This window comes from Mus pahari, chromosome 8 (assembly GCF_900095145.1).
Source record: "Mus pahari chromosome 8, PAHARI_EIJ_v1.1, whole genome shotgun sequence".
NCBI classification, from domain to species: Eukaryota; Metazoa; Chordata; class Mammalia; order Rodentia; family Muridae; genus Mus; species Mus pahari.
In genome coordinates, this window is record NC_034597.1 from 67,722,049 (window position 1) to 67,745,494 (window position 23,446).

Consider the following 23,446-nt stretch of genomic DNA (forward strand, 5'->3'; position numbering starts at 1 on the left):
CTTTCCAAGTGGACACGCATACCCAAAGCATAACTTTCTGTTAGAGCAACCATGCTGTGCTGTAATTCCTGTTTTCCATCTTTTGACTCTTTGGGAGACATCCCCGACATCCCCTTTCCTGTTCCTGCCCAGTGTTTACTAGCACGGTTTTTTTTTTTTTTTTTGATGTTGCTCATAGTTAATCTATGTGTCTTGGAAAAGGAAGGGGGTTTAGGCAGCAGCAGAAGGTTTTGGAGGGGTCAGGAGGCCACTTGTCCTCAGATTTACACACTTGCCTGTAATGAAATAGTGGGCTTCAAATCTGGGACACTCCATACTATGGTCCTACGAACCACAAGCATGGTGTTTGAGGGACTTTAAAACCAAGCTCCTCAGATTTCAGTGTGCTTGGGAACCTTCCAAAGGCCTCATGAAACTGCAGATCCTACTGCTGCGTGTCTCTCAGTGGGCTCTCTGTCCAGGCTGTTATTGCATACAGACCATGCTCAGAAAAAAAAAAAAAAAAAAAAAAGAGGGCTTTGAAATCCTTTCTGGGAAATTGAGTTTTAGTCTGTCTATCTGTCTATCGGTAGGATGATATTATTATTATTATTATTATTATTATTATTATTATTATTATTATCATTATCATCATCATCATCATCATCATCATCATCATCATCATCATCTGCCTCCCCCACGTTAGGTACTACTGAGGCCCTGGCCTTAACACCAGACTCAATGTGGCAAACTTTAACAACAAGGGCTACTTTACAGCAGAAATATTCTGAGAAAGATTGACAGCTTACAGGCCGTGTTTATGGTGAGCCCTTCACAGTTATTGATTGTTCCCAGGTTAGCATGGTGCAGAGCCCTTCTGCAAGGGCATTCAGTTGGAATGGTCCGGGGATAGAAAGGGCAACATCCAGCTCAAGTTCCTCATGTGAAACCTTGCATCTGCTTACACATGTTCAATCAGCTTGGAAATTGATGTTTGAAGTTTCTTCTAACCAGATGGCCTTTGTTTTACAGGTCCTTGGCAGCCAGCATGATAAAGTATTGACAATACGTGGAGGAGAGAGAGAGAGAGAGGGAGAGACTGACTCACGGCGTTCAGGTAAAGCCATGGTCTGTGGGGCACAAATGATGAGCAGGACTGACGTCAGGATGTCACTGTATGGGAACTGACTCCATCCCACGGCCCGATGTCTTTCTCTTAGTGTATGTTGCACAGTGGTGTTTGTTTCAGGGGTCAGTGATATAACTGACCCCCAGGGCACACCTGCAGGAAGAGGCTCTGCAAACCAAATGTGCTGAAACGCAACAGCCACGGGAGACCATGGACCATTTTCTACAGAGTAAATGTAGAATTTTTGCTATTCTTCCTCCTTTTTACTTTATCAGAAATCTATCTTTTCAACAGTAATGTAAATATGTAAATAGTAAGACTTCAAATTAAGGTCTTTTCTTTGCTACATTATCTGAAGTTGTACTTCTTAATTTCCTTTGATTTTTTTTTTCTAAAGGCATGCCTCACAACTTTGATTCGCCCAAACAGGTCACTAAGATTAGTTTTCCATTAACTTTGGCTGCCTTCTTTTCTTTCTAATCATCTTTTCAGAGGATTAGACGTCCCCACTGGAGCCAGACCATCTCTTTCTCATATGACCTTTGTAACTCTGACATAGATGTAGAGAACAGCACCATGGCACCGGTTAGAAACGACCCCCCCCCCATCCAGAGCCCTGTTGACCATGGCAGTTTTCATGGCTGGGTTTGTTCTTTGGTAATTTAATCTGTATCATTGTCTCAGATCTTGACGCTGTGTCCACAATCAAGGTGTGCTCAGGGTTTCTTTTTGGTGTTGTGAGGAAGAATAAGTTCCAGCTGGAGATTCTAGTATGCCAGGCATTTCTTGGCTTATAGATGGCACCTTCTGCCCACTTCTTTTCCCATCATATTCCTTTTATGTCTGCCTATCTCGGGGTGATCCTAATGACCCACTCTTAAGCTCATCTTCAGGGGCTTTCCTACTTGTTCTAACTCCCAAATAAAGACACGGAGACCTTACCTTTATTATAAGCCTCGGCACTATAGGTGGGTTGGTATTCTAACCCCCATCTAGTTTAACCCTCTGTGGCTGCCTACTACCCAGACATGTGGCCCTTTATCTGACATCTTAGTCGTGTCCTGCCTGCTCCTGCCCCATTAGTGGCCTCCTGGCGATTCCCCTTGCAACCAGCTCATGACAACTCTTCATGGAGCACCCTCATGGCAAATCTCTTTTTCTTCTGGTCCCTCACCAGGGACCCCTTCTCACTGGGACTGGAAGTCCTGCCTCCTCTCTCCTCTGCCCAGCCATTGGCTGATCAGCTCTTTTTTAACCAATCAGAGGTGGCGGTGAACAATTTTTACACAACATTGAGAAAGGAGATGCCTGATAATTTCAATATCCAGACTGCGACTAGATCTCTGGTCATAGTAATCAGGTCTGAGTACACAGTGCACAAAACCATCCCCCAACAAGGGCCCCCACTTCTAAGGCAAATTACATTCATATGTGCAGGATATATGATTTTTTGGAGGGACACAATTCAACTTCAGTACTGTCCAAGGGGTACTTCTGTTGGTATCCCCAAACAAGTTTAACACCCTTCTTGCTTCTTAATATTTATGGAAGGAGCGAAAGACCACATCGATCACGACCAAATGGAATCAGGAAAAGCAACATGCACTTATACAAGAGGTCTGCGGGCGTCATACCCACCCTTAGCTAAGGTGAGCTCTGTTCAGTATAGTCCAAGTTAAACAACCCTGTAAACAGACAAGATGCCTCTTGAAAAAAGTTACATAGAAAATGAATTTTAAAGTGCGCGTATAGCTCCTGGCATGAGTGGTCCTTGCTTCTCCGCTGGCGTCCAGTCTGCATCCATTTGCATGCTGCCTCCACCAGCCCCTCGAGGTATCTTTGCAGCCAATCCAGCGCAGTTTAAATCATGGCTGGGCTAGTCTTCCTTCGCAGATGTTTCACTTTGCACTCATTAAGTCTAATGTGCTGTTTCCTAGCTCCTAATTCATAAATGTTATCCTGACATGAAGCGGCCCCCATAGCATCTTCTCCCATTTCTGTGCCTCTTCAGCTCAAATTATCAGAAGCCACCCTTTGAGCATTCAGGTACGGGCATTGGTCAGATATTAAGACACTTGATCCTCAGGTAGAACTTAATGGCTCTGTTTATTCTTAGAGCTGTTTGTTTGTGAAATCTTCACATCCTCTTAGCTCAGTGCTTTCTGTCCAAGTCTGCCGATGTAGAAAAATATTAGCTACAAGAGCTAAGAGGAGGTCTCAGGCAGAGAAGCGTAGAAGGCTGGGGACAGAGTTTTATCTCGAATGAGCGGACAGGTTGGGAGACCTGTGAGTTCTCTTATGCTCAGGATGAGCTATTTTAAGATGGTAGGCTATATCTAGATACGAAAGGTCAGATTCAGGCTCAGGGTTCCTGAATGCCTACCCTGCGGGCCCATTGGAACCCCTTCTGTGCAGGCATTGTGAGCCCACTGGAGTTTCCATGGTCCTAGGGATGAAGATGAGGATGAGTCTGTCCCATAGCAAGTCTTGGTTCCAACAGAATTGGATTTCTAAGCTGGGGGCAGGTAGTGCAGTGTGAAATGGAACCACAAATTCGTGTTATTCTCTTCCCTGTCAATGTGCGTCTTCAGTAAGTTGGTGAATCACACAGCAGTTATTTACGGTGCACGCAACGTGCCCCATCAAATGACACGGAGGAATGCACAGCTTCGTCTGGCCTCCACAGCTGCTTTCTTCAAGACTTTACTGCCGTTGATTTAAGGGCTTCCGGAGTGTTCCGTGTGCACTTCCCTTGTTTGGTTGGTGGAAATGTCTAGAAGGCTTCCTTAAAGTGAAAACAGTCAAATTTGTTTTAGTCCAGTGGTGATGCCATCAGGGCGCTGGTGGGATTGCCCTATGTGGCTGCACTCAGAGCCCGGTGAGCAGTTACATGCTGGATGGTAAACTCCGACGAGCTGGGTGGTGGAGGACCCCACTGTGCAGTACTGTAGCAGCAAGGTTCTAGTAGGTTCTCCTCTCTTATGGAAAAAGCCCAGCAACAAAACTCCAGACCCCTCTAGCACTTAAACCCCAGCCGACTTTGTCGCCCAGTCTTTTCTCTGCTACTGTTCTGCATTCTTCAGTGTCACTCATCTAAGATTTGAGACCTTAGACATAGAACTTTCAAGGGATACTAATATTTGTTGCTAGTTGCGATTTTAAAAACTGAGTATTTTTTTTAATATTTTATATTCTCTTAATAATTAATTTGGTGGAGTTTAATACACAAACCTCATAAAGGCTATTTATTGTATTACAGGAAGTATCTTAATTTAAACAGGTGTTTTGTTTTGGGGGTAGGGACTCTCATGTAGCCATAGTTGGTCTTGTACTTGCTGCGTAGGACAGGCTGGTCTTGAACTCAGAGAGACTTAGTGATTTGGCTTCCTGACTTGTGCGGTGTGTGTGTCAGCATGTCAGGCACAAATCATATTTTGCATCAAGTTTTTTTATCTAAGCTTCTTATTTTCTTATGAAAAATTTTGCTCATAAATAAGTTAAAAATGGGAACCTAAGCATGTGCTTTTTTCTGTGGGTTTGTCTCTCTCCCATGGCACCCTCTTTGTTTCATTTAAAATCTATGAGCTAAGTGATCCTGAGCTGGAAAATTAGAAGTGGAGGAGAAGAGCCACGGAGGGCTTCTCGCAGGGAGCTCAGACAGCTCAGACGTTTGCCAGTCTCCCCCATCTCTTGCTCTTCCGTGCATGTAGCTAGCACAAGGGTCTGTCCGGCTCCTGGAATTCATGTTTCACAGACTCCCTTGCCACTCCCCTTTCCACATCTCCTCCGCTTCTTCTTGACTTGTCCGAGGCTTTTCTCACTTCCCCTTTCCCCTGCTTTATTCATTCACTCACGCATCACCTTTCTGTCATGTACCAAAAAATTGCTCCAGGAGAAAATGTTAAGCACGCTACCGTCCAGACGATGACGGGCAGTCACACAAAAGCCGCCGATGTTGTGCAGCCATATATGACACATGTTTTCCAGACAGGACGCAGGGCAGTGAAACTGGCTCGAAGGAGTTTGGGAATGTTTTTATAGAGCAGATCATAAAGGAGTGGAGATTGGAAGGATGGGAAGACGTTGCCATCGTGGAATAGAAAACATTCCAGAGGAGAGGAGATGGATCTGCAGGGAGGGAATGTGTGTGTGTGTGTGTGTGGGGGGGGGTGCTGCGTGTTGTTTGGATATCCCTGGAGCTTACAGAGGGGAGGGCGATGGATGAGGCTCTATAGGATGCTGGAAATCAGATCCTTCAACCCAGAGCTGAGCCTGCCTGTCTATCTCATGGTGCACATGCGGTTGCTTTCTATGCATCCTGCCCATTTCAGGAGACTGACGGTTTATAAGGGCATATGTCTTCTTTCTTTATAATCCTCAACCCACTGTTTCCAAAGGAAACCCGGGCCGCCACCTCTCACTGTTAGTCCCTCTATTAAGTCCTGTGCTCAGGGAGAATTGCTGTTTCTCATAGAGCGCTTCGTACATTAGTCCCTCAGCTTCCATTTTCAAAATCTCCCTGTCCTTCGAGACTTCTCATCATTTCTATTTTGTTTTATGGAAACTTTACTCCTAAGTGATTATTTTGTTTTGCCCCTTCTGAATTAAAGGATAACTTTCGACGACATCTCCATCAAAATTTTCATATGCTCCTTTGAGTCACATGCTATTTTTTTTTTTCAAATGCACAGTACAATACTCCCATGCCGAAGGGTGGGGGGCTTGATATCCTTTCGTGGAGCCCGTCTATGTTGAAACAGCAGCTTCTCATGTCTAACAGACAGTGCACTGACGCCTGCCCAGAGAACGGAGGGAAATGGAGTTCCTGTAATTTGTGAGGCTGTTACCATGATTGATTCGTTGTCATGGGGAAGATGCAGCGGTTAATGTACTATCCATATGCAGCTCTTGCAGGAAGAAGAACTGTCAGTGGAGGCAGAAGGGCTGCATTGAACAAAAGGCAGGCATAAGGGCAGAAAAGATTGTGGGTTTAAGTGGAAATCAGATGGACTTCCCTAAGGTTTAGACACGGGAAGAGGATGTTCAGCTATTAAGCCGCACGTAATTGTCTCTGACACGGAGTAACAAATGACTCGACAGGTAAAAGCACCTATATGATATTAAAAGTATAATATGAAATGATCTCTGGAAAACTTGATTCACTTTCAGCCCTCTCAGTTGCTGACCTGGAGACAATCACAAACTCAAAAAATGTATTTATGATGCTGTGTTGCCCCTGAGCTCAAAAGACCATAATCCTATTATGTGAGATTTTTGAAAAAGGGTAAACATGAATAACTGCAGAGAGATATTGATTAGAGAAGTAATATGAACAGGACTAATGGAATTAAAGTAATTGAGGCAATATTGGGCCTAATGGACCCTGCTCCCTCAGTGCCTTTCTTCTGCTCTCGCATTGAGTTGGCTCCAAAGTCGATGGGACTGTGCACATGGGAAGAAGACGTGAAGGGAGAATGAACGTTGCTGTCTATAAAAAAGATCAATGTGTTGTTCTTAAGGAAGAGCATTGGTCACTCTGTGAAATCAACTAACTGGGGTTTTTTATTTATTTCTTATTTTTTGGCAGTAGTTTGCAATATAACGAAACAAAGGAAGAGACAAGACTGTGCCTTAAACATAGTAGGTCTCAGCAGATATTTCTTGAGCTGGTGGAAGGCTATCAGGGATTCAGTTTAAAAGGAAGCTGGTGGAAGGCCCATGGTTAGTACCAGTTCCCTGGATTCCTTTGTCTTGACAGCCCGTGTCTGCAGTACTGTAAATGCAGATCACTCAGTTTCATTGATTCTTGCTTAGAAATGACCCCTCTCATACTTCTGTCGGTAGGCCAGGCCAGCTTTCAGTGACCTTGTGTCTCTGGGTCATTGAGTGGCTTTTGAAAGTCCTGACTGTCATAACTATGCTGCACTAAGAGATGTTTTTGAAATATCACTGTAATGACAGAACTCCCTATTTAGGAAACAGTGCTTTCTCCTTGTCTACAAGGCTCTGGACTTGTTGTACTTTAGAATAAATTTTCTACTGCTGTTTACTAAGAACTATGCCACTCCTTACACTTAAATTAACCTCCACCAGTCCCTACCTCTAAAAGGGTAACAGATTTGGTTTTTTATTGTATCGCTGAAGTTTGGATATGTCTGTTGTTCTACTTAGAGGTCTTCTGTGTTCATACATACATACATACATACGAACATTTACCTATGTACATATGTACATACAATTCAAGCCAGTTGTCCTTCAGGTAATAATGATTTGTTTGCTGTTTGTTTGTTTGCTTTTTGTATTTTTGTTGTTGTTGCTTTCAACATGGTTAGAAGGAGTTATTTTAATAGAACGAGTGGTACTGGGGCCCAGAGAGTCACAGGTGCACAATACCAAAGTTGTTATTCTTGCAATAATCTCAAGAACAATGGTGTTTTCAACCTCCTTAAGAGTATAACTTCAACACCTGAACATCATTTAAGTATGAAGTTTTCTATTTCCTCTCATAAGATGGTAGGAAACCAAAGTAATTTAAAAAAACATCTCAAGGTCTTGATGATCCACTTTGGTGAGAGATGGAGAAACTTAAGACACTCATCGCAGCTGTGTTTTATGCAGAAGGGTTTTCTTGCTCATGTGAAGAGGCCTGGTTGGTGCATACGGTCCACAAAGACTTGAGTCACAGTCTGCTATGCGCACTGCATCCTCTGCAGATAAATGTCTGGAACCCTCAGTTCTCAAAACAGAATGGAATCCTTCCCACCTTTGCGTTGGCTCTTAGCATCCCATTGTTTTGTCTGAATGTCTTCTTTTCGGCCAATTATCAATACAAAGAACTCTTTTCCCTTTGAGACTATGTTCTTATTTCTGACAATGCGCAGTACATTGTTAGGGCAATGAGATGTACTATTGTATAAGAACATGCAGTTTCCAAATTGAGCTTCACCCAAATGCCCCAGCTCTTCCTTCTAAACATTGGAAGAAATGTCTTCATGTTGAAAACAAAATTGAGTAATCTCAATGTTAAAAGACTGAACACTGATCCAGAGGTTTAAGGTTAAAACTAAATACAGATGAGACCCAGGAATCTATATACAATGAAAAAGCCAAACAAGAAGTTGAAATTAAGGAGAACCGTAGCTTGCATTTTATGAGTTCATTTAATTCTTTTCTGGTGTCTCCATAGTGTCCTCTGAGGGAAGTCAGTAAGAGCACTGTGTGTGAGAGTGAGGTGGGCCTGTTTCTTATGCCTTCATTTGGGCTCTTTTCTTCTGTTGGTTTGTTATATCCTATTCCAGCATGTTAAGTTTTGTTTTATCTTACTATATTATTATTGACCCTTATAATTCTGTTTGTTTTCTAGTGAGAGGCAGAAAAAAGGTGATCCACATGTGGGTGAGGAGGTGGGAGGAGCAGAGGGAAGGGAAAACAGAATCAAGGTATTATGTGGGGAAAAAAGAAATCTGTCTTCAGTAAAAGGAAAACCAATTAGAAAATTTACCCCTCCCCCAAAAGATGAATACGTGTACAAATGTTATTCCAGACCCTTCTAGAGTATCACGGAAATGACTTTTGAGGGATTTTTCTTAAGGGAACACACCTGGGAAAACAAAAGAGTCAGCAGACACAATATTTTGGAAGTTGGAATGTAGCTGGATGTGTGGTGACTTAAGCACTGAGAACATGGAGTTTCAATATGGCAGAGGAGGACAGAGGAAAGTATCCCAGATTCACAGTGAAACCATGAAACAGCTCAGATCTGAGAGTCAGGATCCCTGACTGTGAAGGTGGAGAGAGGTCGTGGTCAGGAGCACTGTTTGAAGGCTAACTCTGCATAAGCAGGCAGCTATCTCTCCGATGCTGTGAGAGAGGAAGGAGATCTCTATGCTGTCTGTAGAGAGGATACAACAGAAGATTCTGGACTGTATGAGTGAAAGACGATATCAAGGGAAGCTAAAGAGAGTGTTCAATACAGTCATAAGCCCAGGAAATAATGACTTCCCAAATTCCCAAACCACAGCACCTCCTTACGCCCCCTCCCAGCCTGTGTACCCTGAGGATGAAATCAATCCCCGGTAGCAGACAGTGGAGGATTTCCCTAGCAGTTGCCTTGAAAATAAACACCAAGAATCTAATGTTCAGGTTTCTTAAAGGAAAGACCACTGCATGCCAATCCACAGCTCTCACCAGTACTCCCGTGACTTCCTGTTCAAGTTCCAGTTCTCCACTCTTAAAAGTCAGCCTTAGATTATCACCCTTAAATACCAGGGATCATCAGACTTAAGGAAAACGTCTTTCCCGAGAGGCAAAAACTTAGGTATGTACTCAGAACAAACAAACTTGGAGAATGTAGGAAATAGTCATCTTAAGGAAAAAAAAAAAAAAAAAACTTCCAGGGAGATAAAACAAGTTTTCACAGCCACGGAACACACAGAATTTGTAAAGATTAGAAGATAATGCTAGGAAACTTGCCTAGAGAGTTAAATATAGAAGACAACACACACTAGTTGCTCATGGCAGCACACGAAAGCTCTTGCATGCACACCTGTGTGTGTGTGTCTATGAGTACAAACACACACACACACACACACACACACACACACACACACACACACAATTAACCAATAAGATGTGTTCATGTGGTTGAGTATCCAAAAATAGCAACATCAGAGGGAGAGACCGTGGGATGAAGCACTGAAAACTATTTAGAGGGAATTTAACATTTCCTATAACCAAAGTAAGAGTTTGGGGATCAAAAGAGAAGAAGCACACAATCTTAAAACTTTATAAATCTAGATGGTGTTCCTATAAGTTGCAGGATCAGCTAATATGCAAAATCTGTCTCAGAAAGAGTACCAGATGAACAAAATACCGGAGGTCGTGGCAGAAGGCACCAGCCAAGCAGCCGGGCTTGGGGTCAACTGATCTGAATTGTAGTGGGTAGAAAGGTGATGTTGGTGATGGTGACATAAAACCTGTAAAGCCCCTTGTGTGCCAACACCAAAAGAGGAGGTCCAAAGATCTGGGGAGGCTTTGGAGGAAACATAACAAGTTCACAGGAAGTTACTCTAATTAGATAAAACAATGACTAGCTCTGGGGAATACCCCACGTAATGCAGGAAAGGATATGTAATCATGACATACTGTCTGGCCAGACACAAGTGTCCTCTCTAGAGCCCTGACTTATTCGTGGGCATGTAATGCAATTATGGTGCTGTCCATAAGACTTACAGAAATCATTTATTTATATTTTTAAAATCTTAATTATATTTAAACCTTCATGTTGCATTTGTGCACAAATATGCACATTAGTGGGTGGCATGTACTTCTTATGCCATGCATGTAAAAGGAGTCAGGCTTTTCCATCTATCGTGTGGGTCCTAGGGATCAAACTTAGGTCATCAGATTTGACGACAGTCGCTCATCTCACCAGCCCTCTTTTCAGAATTTTGAGCTTGTTTCCATGAATATGCATTTTTCAAAGATCGTTTTGCCTCAAATGGCAAAACCCAATGTTTTGATCAAGATTTTAGTGATTCTCTCTTCAGATTTGCTGGTCACTATCATGTGTCGAAGTGGCATCCTAAGGCTGTGGCTTTAATGGAGATGATAGAGCCTTTAAGACATGAGGAATATTTGGTGGGCAATAATTGGGAATATAACAGTAAGGGATGTTGGGACCCTGGGCATTAATCTTGTCTTTCTGCCCTATGGCCAGAGGTAAAACATCTCTCCTCTCTGCCACCTGTTCTCACCATGATACAAGGGCTCAAGGCCATGGGGACAACTCTCCATTGACTGAAACCTGTGGGCTGATCCATCAAAGTAAATTCTCCTTTTTTAATTGGATAATGACAGGTGTTTTGTTACAGTATCAGAAGCCTGACCCACACTGTCAGTGTTAGTGAGACACTGCACAAGCAGTAATTCAGAAACAAAAATCAAATTATCTAACCACTGTTCCATGCTCTTCAACAATTAAAATCGTAATAAGAATGTATAGGCTTGCCCTTTCCTTTGCTCAACAAATGTGTCCCAGGATTATGACTAATAAGATAACAGTAAACCTATAGATCGCAAACATCATCTTTTAAGCCAAAGCCAAACGAGAAGCTGAAATTAAAGAGAACTGTAGCTTCCATTTTATGAGTCCACTTAATGATTTCCTGTTGTCTTTGGTATCCTCTGTAGGAAGGGAGTGGGGACAGGCCATCACTCTGACAGTTTATTAGCTGTGAAAGGACAAAGGCTTGCATGTGGGGATCACTGTGGGAGAGGCCTGTGAGCACTGCCCACTTGGTACCCTCTGTATTCAGCATGGGAGATCCAAAGCAATGGTGCTTAAATTTGCCACTCAGGTAATTGCCGCTGTTGGTTCTCATTTCTCCTGGCTTCTTAGAGCCCTCACAGGGGTGTTGTGCTTTTAGCCTGTGGTCTCTGCCTCATCTTTCCCTTTGTTCTCCAAACCCTTGCTTTGCCTCACCCTGTTTCATTTCCCGAGAGGCCCAGAATAATGCATGGTAAGCCCTGAATAATTTGGAAGAATCTCTGACATGCCTTGATGGTGTTAAAACACTCAGAATCCTGGGAGACAGCCCCAGCTTACATTAGCAGAAGACTAAGTCAGGTGAACGTTAACATCTTAATTTTAAAAAAAAAAATTTACATTTTTACTAGTGATGATTGAGCTACATTGATATTCTTCCTCCCCGCATTGCTGATTACAATTGCAAATACTTGCTAAAAATTCTAGAGTGTTATCTTCCTGCTCCGTATGGGGCAGGGCCCATATTTTCTTTATTTAATGGCTATTAAATATTAAAAATACTCTACCAAAAATATCTCCTGACTATATGTAACAAATGCACATGTCCTGATGAGAAGTATATTCGAATATGTGTGCCTAATATCTGCTCACTTGGAGTTATATTCTAAGAGAATTTTCCAAGAACCTTTGAGGGGTTTCTCCTTTGAGACATCATTATAAGAAAAGGTAATAGTAGAGGATGCTTTCAGACGAGGCTGGGGGAGCTATTTTCCAGCTAGTTACTATCATTTGGCATCAGGTTCTGCTGGATGTGAGCCCAACGGGATCGGCATCAGGAAAGGTGCAAAACCACCGTAAGCTAATGATTCAGAGGTGGGATTGAGGTCAGCCATCAACCCTTGAACTTTCCCAGTGACAAATGAAGGGGTGTCATTTGTAATCTTACAGGAGATCCGTACCAGGCAGAGACTCAAAAGAGAACATGAGCCTATAGCTACAGGACAGGAGCTGGGGTTTCCCCACTGTGTAGTGTGTAGAATAGGTACAGGAGGCAGTGGAGTGGGGGTGGGGTCACTTGGAAAGAAGAGGGTGGAGTTGCATGTCTTGGGTGGAAATCTAATTTAAAGAGAAACATTTGGAACATTTGAGGGTAAATGCCATGATCAAAATGGCATTTGGGGTAACACTGTGGACTGTAAACAGCTTAGAGGAGACAACTGATGCAGTAGAAGAGGGGCTATAGGGAGGAGGTGACTGGGTGATGTAACAGTTGAAAAAGACTACAGATAAGCTAAGGCTGCCTTGCTTGCTGCCTTGCAGAAAAACCCATCTACCAGTCTAAAACCATCTAATTAACCATTTTAAAACCAGAAAGAAAATTAAGATGTCCAAAGGGTTATCCAACAAATATCCAAACGCCTTCTAGAATAGACTGCTTCTCTTTCTGTCTTGAATTGCCACCATAAACCACTTTGCAGAAGACAGAAAACTGACAAAATCAGTTTGTTTGTTTGTTTGTTTTTTTTTTTTTGTAATGCAATCCTAATTCTTCATCTTTTCCCAAGGCTCCCTGAAGATACCCCTGACAGCAACAAATAAACGGGTGTGATAAGGTCAGGGAAGGACGGATCTGGGAAGCACCTGAGTGCACAGGTGATCCAGATGCAGCTGTATAGCTAAGCATCCCCCACCCCCATCCCCATGCCCTGCAGAAGGAGAGAGGCAGAGCTGCCTAAGCAATATTGTGAGCTGCTTCTCGGAAAGTTCAAGGACAAAAGACAGGAGTGGTTGACGTAGCATTAAGCCATGAGCTTGCTTGCCCAAGCTATAAATGGATATTTACTTCCTTAGAGTGGGTAGTCTCATTTGTAATTAATTGCAGGCTCTAGATGAAGGGGCAAGGTCATTTGTTAAGTATAGCGTCCATAGAAAACTCACCGCATAAACACGGAAAAAAGAAAGCCCCAGATTGGCATGTGTTAGCATGTGTTTGACTACCAGAAAAATGTCCATGAGCCTGTCACACGGAAGCTGGAGATTTCAGATCCCCTCGAGATGGGGGTCACAGAAGGTTTTGAGATGTCCAATATGCATGCTGGGGACCAAACTCCACTATTTTGAAAAGCAGAAAGTATACTTAACCATCTCTCCAGACCATGCCATTATTTATTTTTAAAGATCTTTTCATGGATATTTTATTTCTCTGTGTGTGTGTATGTGCCTGTAAAGGCCGGCAGAAGGGCAGAAGGCATCTGATCCCCTGAGGCTGGAGTGACAGGTTTTTGTTAGCCTCCCCGTGTGGGTGCTGGAAAGTGTTCTCAGGTTCCTCCAGTAGAGTGCCGAGCCTTCTCAGTCAGTCACAGATCCCAGAACTGACCATTTATGTGAGTTCCAGGTAGGAGGCTTTCAATCCAACGCGAGAGAATTACTTAAACCAAGAAAGCATTAGTTTTTACATTGCAATTAAAATCACTCAGCCTTGACCCACCAATCAGCATGGATTATAATCCCTTGTGTTAAAAGAAAATATCCAGACAAGGACCTCCCCAGAGGAGGTTTAACCAGTAAGTGATTTTCAGTACTTGAGCTTAATTCCCAGAACCAATATAAAAAGAAAAAGCAAAACAAATGTAGAGGTATGTGCTTATAATCCCAGCTGTGTAGAGGGAGGGACTGAGACCCTGAAGGCTTGCTAGTGGGTCAGCAAGCCTCACCAGAAAGAGGTCCTGCTCCAAAAAAAAAAACATGGTAAATGGCTCTCAGGATCAGTTCTTTTAAAGCTTATGCATATACCACACAATAACAATAAAAACTCCAAGGTCCTTTGCATTTTATATCAGTAACCGTTCCTTGTTCAAAAAAAGAATCTATTAATAGTCTGTTCTTCCATCTGTCTATACATCCATACACGGCCTCGCATGTGTATATAAATTATGTGTGTGCGTCTATACTGATCCACACAAGATTAAACTGGAGAGAGCTGGTTAGTGAGTCCAATCCTCAGTCATAGACCATAGTCAGGAAACTCTGGCAGAAGTTGGTGTTGTGTTGGGTCTGAACCCTGTAGAGGAGGAAGGCAGCCTGTCCGGGTTTTCCATGGTTCAGTGGAGAGGCACAATTTCTTGGCCTCCTGGAAGCCCAGGTTTTGCATTTCCTGCTTTCATTTGCTTTGACAGGGCTCATTCACATACCCAGAGTTGGTTCCTCTCCGTAACCTCAAATGATTGCAGATGTTCCTAACATCAACAAAACACTCAGGGGCCAGAGAGATGGTTAGCAGTTAGCAGCCCTTGTCACTCTTCCAGAGGACCAGAGTTCTGTTGGCAGCACCCACTAAACATCTCTAACTTTAGTTCCAGGGGCTCTGACACTCTGTTGGCTCCTGTCTCCACTCCATGCACAGAAAATACAGGCTATATACCCATACACATAAATCAAGCAAACAAAACCCCACAGTAGCATGTTGCTTGTTGTCAGCCCCCAACACTCATAGAACCTCACTAAGTCAATGCACAACCTTTGCAGCCACATAGCTCTTAACTTCATTATACAGACAGAGCAGAGAGCAGAGCTGGTTGCATTTTGCCTGGTTCCTCAGTGTTCCCACCTTTACAGCAGAGATCTGATTCTTTCATTGACACAGGAGTGGCAGTTTTATTGATGTTCTAATTTTTCTGTCAGATCTTAACTAACAGAATACTGTTTTTGAAAGCCCGGACAATGATAGCCTCTTTTTCTCTGTCCCATGCAATGCCACTGGCTTCATCTGCCTCATCTTATGAATTGATAAGAACATGGATTATGTGAAAACTGGGTTTTTGTTTGGTGACAAGGTCTTTTGTGGCCCAGGCTGCCTTTGAATTCAGCATGTAGCCAAGAGTGACCTTGAGCTTTTCATGCTGCTGGGACAGAGTGGCCAGAGTATGCGGGACTGAACCCGGGGATTTGTGTGTGCTGGGTGGGCACTTTACCAGCTGGGGTGTTATCCATCCCCAGCCTGGGAAATAGGACTTTTCCCAGGTCCTAGGCTATGGACTTCTGGAGCTCTGCACTGAGACCACTCAGCTGACTTTGTGACAGTCACATGGGATATGGGGAGTTAATATTTTTCTGGGAAGAATTTTAATGTTAGAATTTACTGTCTTTTGCACATATAAATTTGAAACCTTAATGTTATGCTCTTCTGGTTATTTGCATTTAATATGCATGCAAATTCACAATGTATACTATATGCTGAGAACATAATTTATAAATCGGTACTTTCCCTGGTTGTTAGCAATTTTGGCCGCTTTAAAAATTAATGCTTTGAAGAAATATATGTTTGCAAGTTTATTTGTGGTATCTTTAGTTTCCTGTGGAGGGGAATGTGTTGTATGTTCTCTACAAGCAAGGCAGACCTCTGCTGCAATGTTTCCGGTGTTTAAAAAAGTTATGCACAAAGGGAAATGTTGGAAATGCTTGTATTTGTCTTTCCTGTAAATGGGTTTGGATTAAGTGTTAACCAAGGTTTGTTTCCACCACCAATGCTGAATAATATGTGTTCCTGAAGCATGATTGCAGTGTACAGCATCCTCCTTCAACTGGGGTCGCTTCAGTGCTGAACACATTTTGAGTAAGAGAGGATGTATTCTACTTCTAAGAGGGAGAAGATCTGTTCCCAAAATCATAGAGAGCAAGAGCCTCCCAGAGAGGGCTCTGGGACCTCTCAGGCTGCCTCTTAGCCATGTTGTCTTGGCAACGAAAACACAGCCATCCATCCTTTCCCCAGGCAGGGAGCTCCAGTCATCCTTGGTTCTGCAGTGACCTTTTCTCCGCCCCCTTCCAATCTGTTTTGAGGATCTGCCATGCATTTCCACGGCGACTTCAGATTTTTCTCTCCCCTGGACATCTTCAACCAACCAACCAATTCTTTTCTTCCCTTCTCTGGTCATCAGAACCTTATCACTGGATGCTGGCAACCCAACTTCTTGCCTCTTCCATCAGTTCACAGTAAGGTCTCCCAAGACCTTCCCGTCAAGGAAAGAAGTCGAGTCATTTCAGACCCTGGGGTCACTTTGTCTGCAAGGTACAGATGCTCACCCTCACTGGCAGCAGTCGGTTCTGGCGTCCTAGGAAGGAAGTTGTAAGCATCTTCTCTCTGACACAATATCTTCAAGACTTAGTTGCCTTCAACTTCCTTATCTGCCAGAAGACTCCCCACTGTGTATCTCTAAGTTACCTCCTCCTCTCAAAATCACCGACCTTTAAGTGGTAAGGAACAAAGGCTCTCAGCTGGCACATTCTGTCGGTGGCAGTATCACTACCACTATATGATCCAGAACTTTGTCTCTTTGTGAACCAACTACTAGTGGGTGCATGGGATGAGCTAAATTCAGTTGCCCTGTAGGCAGTGACTCATTATAGAGGAGAACTTCTGTAGTAGTGCAGGTTGGTAAAGGGTAAGAGTCCTGAATTCATGCCTTTCTTCATCCTGCGAATGAGTAGAGAGCAGAGATAATGAACCATGGGGGAAAGATGTCTTCATTTGTCTCATTCATTTGTGGTCCCAGGAGGCTTATCAATGACTAGGTATTCTACAGGCCTTGATCCAGAGGATGCCTGACCGTCAAGACCCGTCAAAGTTAAGTATCCCGCTGATAAAGGAAAACATCAAAAGGGAGAGCCCCGTACTTGTTTAGAAACCGGGAAAGACATGGAATCCTGCTTTAGAATCATAGGGCAGTTCGCGATGAATTTAAAGTTAAGTACTGAGTGAAAATAACCTGACTATGAGATAACAACATTTGGACAAACTGTTCTGCAATGGTTTCTCTTTCTACTCTTTCCCTTGGCATGTTCCCTTTCTCCTGCCTCTCTTCTTCTCTCGGTTTCCCTTTCTCCCTTCACCTCACCCCTTCTTGTTTACAAAATCAAAATCAGCCAAAATAGTAGCTAATAAATGTAATGCTATTGTGACTGGCCCAGAGGTGCAGTTCTTTCCTGCCTGGTAGGATGGTGGGTAACTCCAACCTCGGAGCTCCCGTGTGCTGAGAGCATAGTGCCCTTCTAATTGTCTTAGACAGTTTAGGGGCGTGAAAGTCAGACCCTGAGTCCAAGAACCTTGAGCCTGCTTTACTTGTGGACATATTCTGATCACTCCCATGGCTTAGTATTAACAAAGACGTTTGATCGACAGGGACGTGTTGGGGTGTCTGACAGAACGCCAGGAGTGAGGCAATTTCCTGGAGGCTGAACTGAGTCACAGGGTCTGGGTGACAAGGAATCAGTGGGTCCTGATGCCTCGTTTGCCCTAATTAGCACCCATTTACCCCACAACCAACAATAAACACCCCTCCATCACACAGGAAATAGGGGTGGGCAGGCTTTGTGGCTCTAGGAAATATCCAACCAGTTCTTAAAGGCTTAAGGGCTAGGAAACGTTGTTGTTGTTTGTTCATTTGTTTTGAGTCAGGGTTTCTTTGTGTAGCCCTAGCTATCACTCTGTAGACCAGGCTAGCCTAGAATTCAGAGATCTGCTTGCCTCTGCCTCCTGAGTGCTGGGATTAAAGGTGTGTGCCACTTCCCCTAGCTCTAGAGCTAGGAGATTATAAAAATATATTTTTTAAAGAGTTGTTCATAAACAGAGTATGCTGCAGAGAAATTTGTGGCCTGGAACACTAAAAATATTATTATCTGACCCTTAACAAACAATGAAGGCTGATTCCCATAAAGAACTTATCAGCAATACCCATGAACTGAAAAGCAAGGGCCAAGGGTGGAACTGGGTTTCATGGTGGCTGGTTCCTGAGGTTGGTGTCCTGGAGGGCATTATTTGCCGGAGAATGTTGTGGCTGTACTGATGCAGCTTGTCTGTGGCACATTGGTCTAGGTCTGTGAAATAGAGGGCATTGGTGGGCGAGCCGGGGAGGAGGGCCAGGACTTGCTGCCAATCTGGGGATGGTGGTCCAAGAATCCTACTGGAGTCACAGCACACGGGAGCACCATAACACAGACAGGGTGGTGGTTTTCAGTTCACACTGTGCTCTGTAGTTTACAAAGTGTTCCTCATTGTGTAATTGTGAGAACCCTTTGAGGCAGGAAAAATGCTTGTTACTGTTGACCTCAATTTATAGGGAAAAAAGAATTGATCTTCAGTCCGACAGGTGTCTTCTTCAAGGTCATATAGTTATTATATAGCGGAGCCGGGACTCAAATCCAGATACCCTGGCTCTAAGACCTCAGAGGCAATAAGTTTTCCCTGCCCAAAGCGTCAACACACGCACTCAGCACGGAAGCATTCCGGCTCAGTATCGATTCAATATGCTGGGAAGTTCATTGTGTTAACGTAGGAAATAGCAGGGATGGGTAGGGGAGCTTAAGAGCTGGCATGCACTGGTTTACCTCAGCTTAGAGTGCTTCTCTGCAGGATGGTGAATATGCAGGGAGCCTTCGTCAGACAGAAGATGGAGTCTGGACTGTGCTAGGCTGTTCTGACAGGTCTAGGATTATGGGGGTCAGGGAGTCAACTTGAGGATTCTCTCTCTTGCATAAAGAACCTGTGAAAGGAGAAACTGCGAGGAACTGTAGAGGCTCATGCTATAATCTTCTACTGAACGGAAGCTGTTTTCACTATCTTACCATACATGATGGACCAAAGCGCTGCTCAGTAAATAAATGGACTGGCCTCTTTTCTCCACTTGTGATCACTTGTCAAAGACCGCAGCCCTATGCGACACGACAGGAGATAGGACTCTATGCCCTGACTTGCCACTTGCAAACTTGGGTCTGTTTTGGTTTTCAGGATTCAGTGTGATGTGGAGCCAGCTGAGGCCCATAGAGACAGTAGTGTTCTGGGTCTGAACCTGAGCAGCAGATCCTGTCCTAAAACCCACATCACCCGTAAGTGCTGCAGCACAGGGAGAGTCATCACGGGAAAGGCTAGGAGCCTTTGCAGGGACTCTGACTCCATCCATATGCAGCTAAGGAGAAGAGTGGTCCTGCTGAGAATGATGGCCAGGGGCTCTGGGACAGCACTGCCTCTACACTGTTCATAAAATATATTAAAAAAGTAAAGTCTTAAAAGTTTGTGAAGAATCCAGTTGGGACAGGAAAACGGGAGTAGCAGCACACAGCACACTTATCCTTGCAGCCAGAAGTGATATCAATTTTTAAGCCGGGTACATCTTGTTTCTCTTGTACATTCTTAGGACCGCCAGGCCATTGGTGGGCTGGTGGCTTACAAAATGTCCTGGGGCTTTGCCTGTCTGGCTCCTTACACCTTTCAAGTATTAGCTCAAGTGTCACTTCCTGGGGAGCCTTAGACCCACCCAGTCTGGGAATTCTGTCTCCTGAGTTCTTGCCTTAGTGTTTTCTACCTCCTGGCCCTATTTTATTTTCTACATGACCACTGTCTGGAATTCATTTCTCAATGGTTGCTTCAGTGTCTGTTTCCTTCGTCTGGACCGTGAGCTCCCGTGGGACTGAAAACCAACTGCAACTCTCTGATGGACTGTGGCTTTGTGGAGCACGTCAACAGTGTCTGGCCTTTGAGTGGTACTCAGAAAAGACCCACTGCGTGAGTGGATGAATGTGTGAATGAATGAATGAATGAGCAAATTCATGTTTTCTTGTTACTTCATCCCTTAGTGTAGTACTCGGCATTGGGGTCTTTCTTGACTGGTAGAATCAAAGGAGACTATTAGTTATCCTCCCTGCTGTGACAAAATAACCTCAGGAGAAACAGCTTAAGGCTGGAAGGATTTATTTTGGCTCACAGTTTGAGGAACACATTCATTTCATCATAGCAGGGAATGTGAGGTACCTGGTACACATCTTGAGGGATCAGGAAAAAATGAAGTTTGTAGAACTAAGGTTGAACTATAAGGCTCAGGCTCATCCCAGCAGTGACCTATCTCCTAAAGTTTCCATAACTTCCCCAAGCCATGCCACCCGCTGAGGACCAAGTCATGTACAGGGCCGTTCCATGGTCAACCATAACAGAGGGTGCACTTGCTTTCCGGTGTTGTTACAACAGTCAGGATAGCCTCACAGGCTTGAACAGCACACTCTTATTTTCTGTATATTCTCTAAAGGTAAAGTCAAACACATGTTGAAATATGTGTCCGCGGTGCCACATTTCTTTTCAGAGACTCTGAGGGAAAGAATCTGTTCTCCAACTGGTAGAGGCCACTCAAGTTCTGTAGTTTGTGGTACTCATACTTCTTCAAGGTCAGCAGTCGTTGGTCAGGTCTTTCACATGAGTCTCTGGTCACCCAAACAGGTCTCTGTTTTCAGGGACTAAGGGGATAGATTGAGTTTTGGTGGGTAAACTTGGGTAACCTCCAAGGTCTTTAGCCTTAACCACATCTACTAAGTCCTAAGTCTTTTTTTTTTTTTTTTTTTCCATGTCAGGGATCATGTAGACTCTGGGGGTAAGATTCTGGTCACTTTGTGTGGATGTGTGTAGCATTATTCTTCCACATGGAAGAATTAAAACAATAATAATAACAACAACAACCAAAAACCCACCACTACAACAACAAAAACCATTGTAAGTGTGCTCAAACTATGGCCTCTTAAAGGATATTTATTTGTTGTAGGAGAGAGTCTTTCTAAGCTAATATCCACTCAGTGAGAATTAATTATGAATCTTGTGACATTCCTCTTGAAGATTTTGTTCCCATTGGCAAAATGGGCCTAGGTTTTGATAATACATGGCTGGACATGGAGCCCAGATTGCTCAACAAAATGGCGCCAGTGGCCACTGTGTCCAAAGAAGGACTCAGTGGCAGCTGTCATGATAAAATGGCCTTGAGAGATGCTGTGTGTTTGTTTAACCCTGTCTGGGGAATTTTGTGTAAGGCAGTATTTAGATTCGCCTTGTAATTAGAGGTACTGTTTTGTTCGCATTTCGTAGATGATGGAACTATGGCACAGGTGAGGGCCTAGGGAGCTACTGGGCCAAGATTAAAACCTGCTCTCTATCCATGGTGCCACTCTGCTCCTCATAGGCAAATCAGTCAGTAGCCAGGGGAACCTCGGAGGGGTCGGCATCATGGTTGAAGAACAGAGCCTCAATTTCTATGCACATGTATACGTTGTTAGGGCTTCATGGTTTCTACTTCAGGGATCCTCAGAACTCTGAACAGACCCCACTATGATCAGGGATAACCACTTGTCCCCAGAGCCTGGAGATTTAGAGGATGCCTTTACGTGGGAGGTCCAGGGAGGGGAATAGCCGCTGAACCACCCAGCCCAGGGCCATTCCCTCACAAAGGCTGACTTGGGTGATCCTCTGTGGTGCACACCCTGCTAAGGTTTTATTAGACTTCTGTCCTGTGACACAGAGAGAAGTCCTGACCTAGTTTGCTAGGCCTTGGCCTGGCTCAGACACTTCAATGTATCGAGAGCAACCCTACCTCCCTCCCTCAATACTCCTCCATGAATAGGGAATCTAAGCAGTGGTTGTCTGTGTCTCTCACATGAGAAAGGATCAAGTGAGTGCCGAGAACTGCCCTGTTAGTTATAAGTAGTCAGAATAAACGGGGCGAAGAGGGAAGCAAACATCATGACCTCAGAGCCCTGACACCATCTGGCTGGATTTGATCACCCCGAGCTAGGGCCGGACAGCATGATTGAGGTAGGAAGTCATCTCCACACAGCTCCCCAGAGAGACTGACTGATTGCAGGAATTTTACAGGTCAGTTCATGAAAGCATGTAATCTGTCAGGATGTAGGAAGGGCAGCTTGGTTTGGGTGTATAGACCAGGACCTCAATAATCCAACTGTGGTTATTTTGGGGGCATAGGGTATCCAGGCAATACCATTTTTACTTTTCCTTTTTTGACTTTTCCCTCATTTTAAAAGCTGTTTGACAGTTTCCTACATTCATATAACTTGGCTCATGCCAACTGACGTTTCCCTCCTCCCATTGGTGTTCTCCTCCGTGAGTCCCTCTCATAGTTTGATGTCTTTTTCCATCTGTGGCCCACTGAGTCTAATTAGGTATTTGCATGAGTGTGAGTGGAAGTTATTCAGTACAGCAAGGGCAATCTGTTATACCACTGAAGAAAATGGCACCCTTTCCCCAACAGGCATTGCCAGCAGTCCCTCCAGGTAAGGTGGGGCCTCATAGGTCCCCTCCCTCATCCATGATGGAATACCAACAGGCACAGTTTTGTGCAAGTCTTGTGCAAATAACCACAGCTCCAGTTAATTCATGAGTATGGTGGCTATGTCCTACACAGAAACCATTGGTTTGTTAACACATCCCCTCGCCCTCTCCATCTCTCTTTCTTCCCACCTCTTGGCTGAGATACTCTCAGAACCTTTGAGGACATGTCATCCTTGTTGAGCCCAGCATTCCACCATCTTATTCTTGGCACTTTGGTCAGTTATAGGTCCCTGTATTAGCTACCTAATACTATAGTATTCTGTTTCTTTCATGGAGGCAATGCTAATCTATTGGTATAGATATGATATTTCGATAGCAAATGATGTTTAGCAAAACATAGAAGTAGATTTATTTATTCCTGGAGCCTGTGACTTCCCCAGTCAAGGGCTGCTGACCAGATTTACTGAACCAAGCATGAGTTATCTCCTGTGGAATGGATCTCAAATCCAATAGGATGAAGGCTGGTTGTCCCCATAACCGCTGTGCCACTGTGACCCTAGAAGCCACATCTTGACTGGTAGATCATTTATTGTCACTAATAGGGCTCAGAGTTGAGTCAGACTATTTATGACTTATTTGTCTTTCCCAGTAATATGCATAGTGCCTTCTGGAATGATGAAGTCTAGCCAACATGGAGGATTGATTTCTCCACGATATATAACCAAACTGTTTAGTATTTTCAGCAATAGGGTCTTATCATCAAGTTCTACTGTCAAGACATTTATTGAATGATGATGCTGTACTCAAATGTGTTTGTAGCTAGTTACTTAGGCATAAATGGCAGATAGACTGAAACCTCACAATGAACTTAACACTCCCAGATAATTATGTAAGTACTATGTTATAGGTGTGTCTGTTGGTGTCAGTTTGGGATATTCCCTTGCCTTTGGTGGTTTGAATGAAAATTGTCCCTATAGGC

General features: G+C 43.8%; 1 protein-coding gene across 5 annotated transcripts in view; it reads left to right on the forward strand.

The window, feature by feature from the left end:
* The window catches only part of Enox1 (ecto-NOX disulfide-thiol exchanger 1), a 549,637-nt gene that overhangs the window by 110,479 nt on the left and 415,712 nt on the right, over positions 1 to 23,446 (forward strand). For 4 of the 5 annotated variants that reach the window (XM_021202858.2, XM_021202859.2, XM_029541528.1 and 1 more), the window contains exon 2: positions 1,012 to 1,096. The gene's annotated coding sequence lies outside the window, so the exon portion shown is untranslated. Of the gene's footprint in view, positions 1 to 1,011; positions 1,097 to 2,719; positions 2,758 to 23,446 lie in introns of those variants that run through there. The other variant, XM_029541529.1, reaches the window with a different exon arrangement.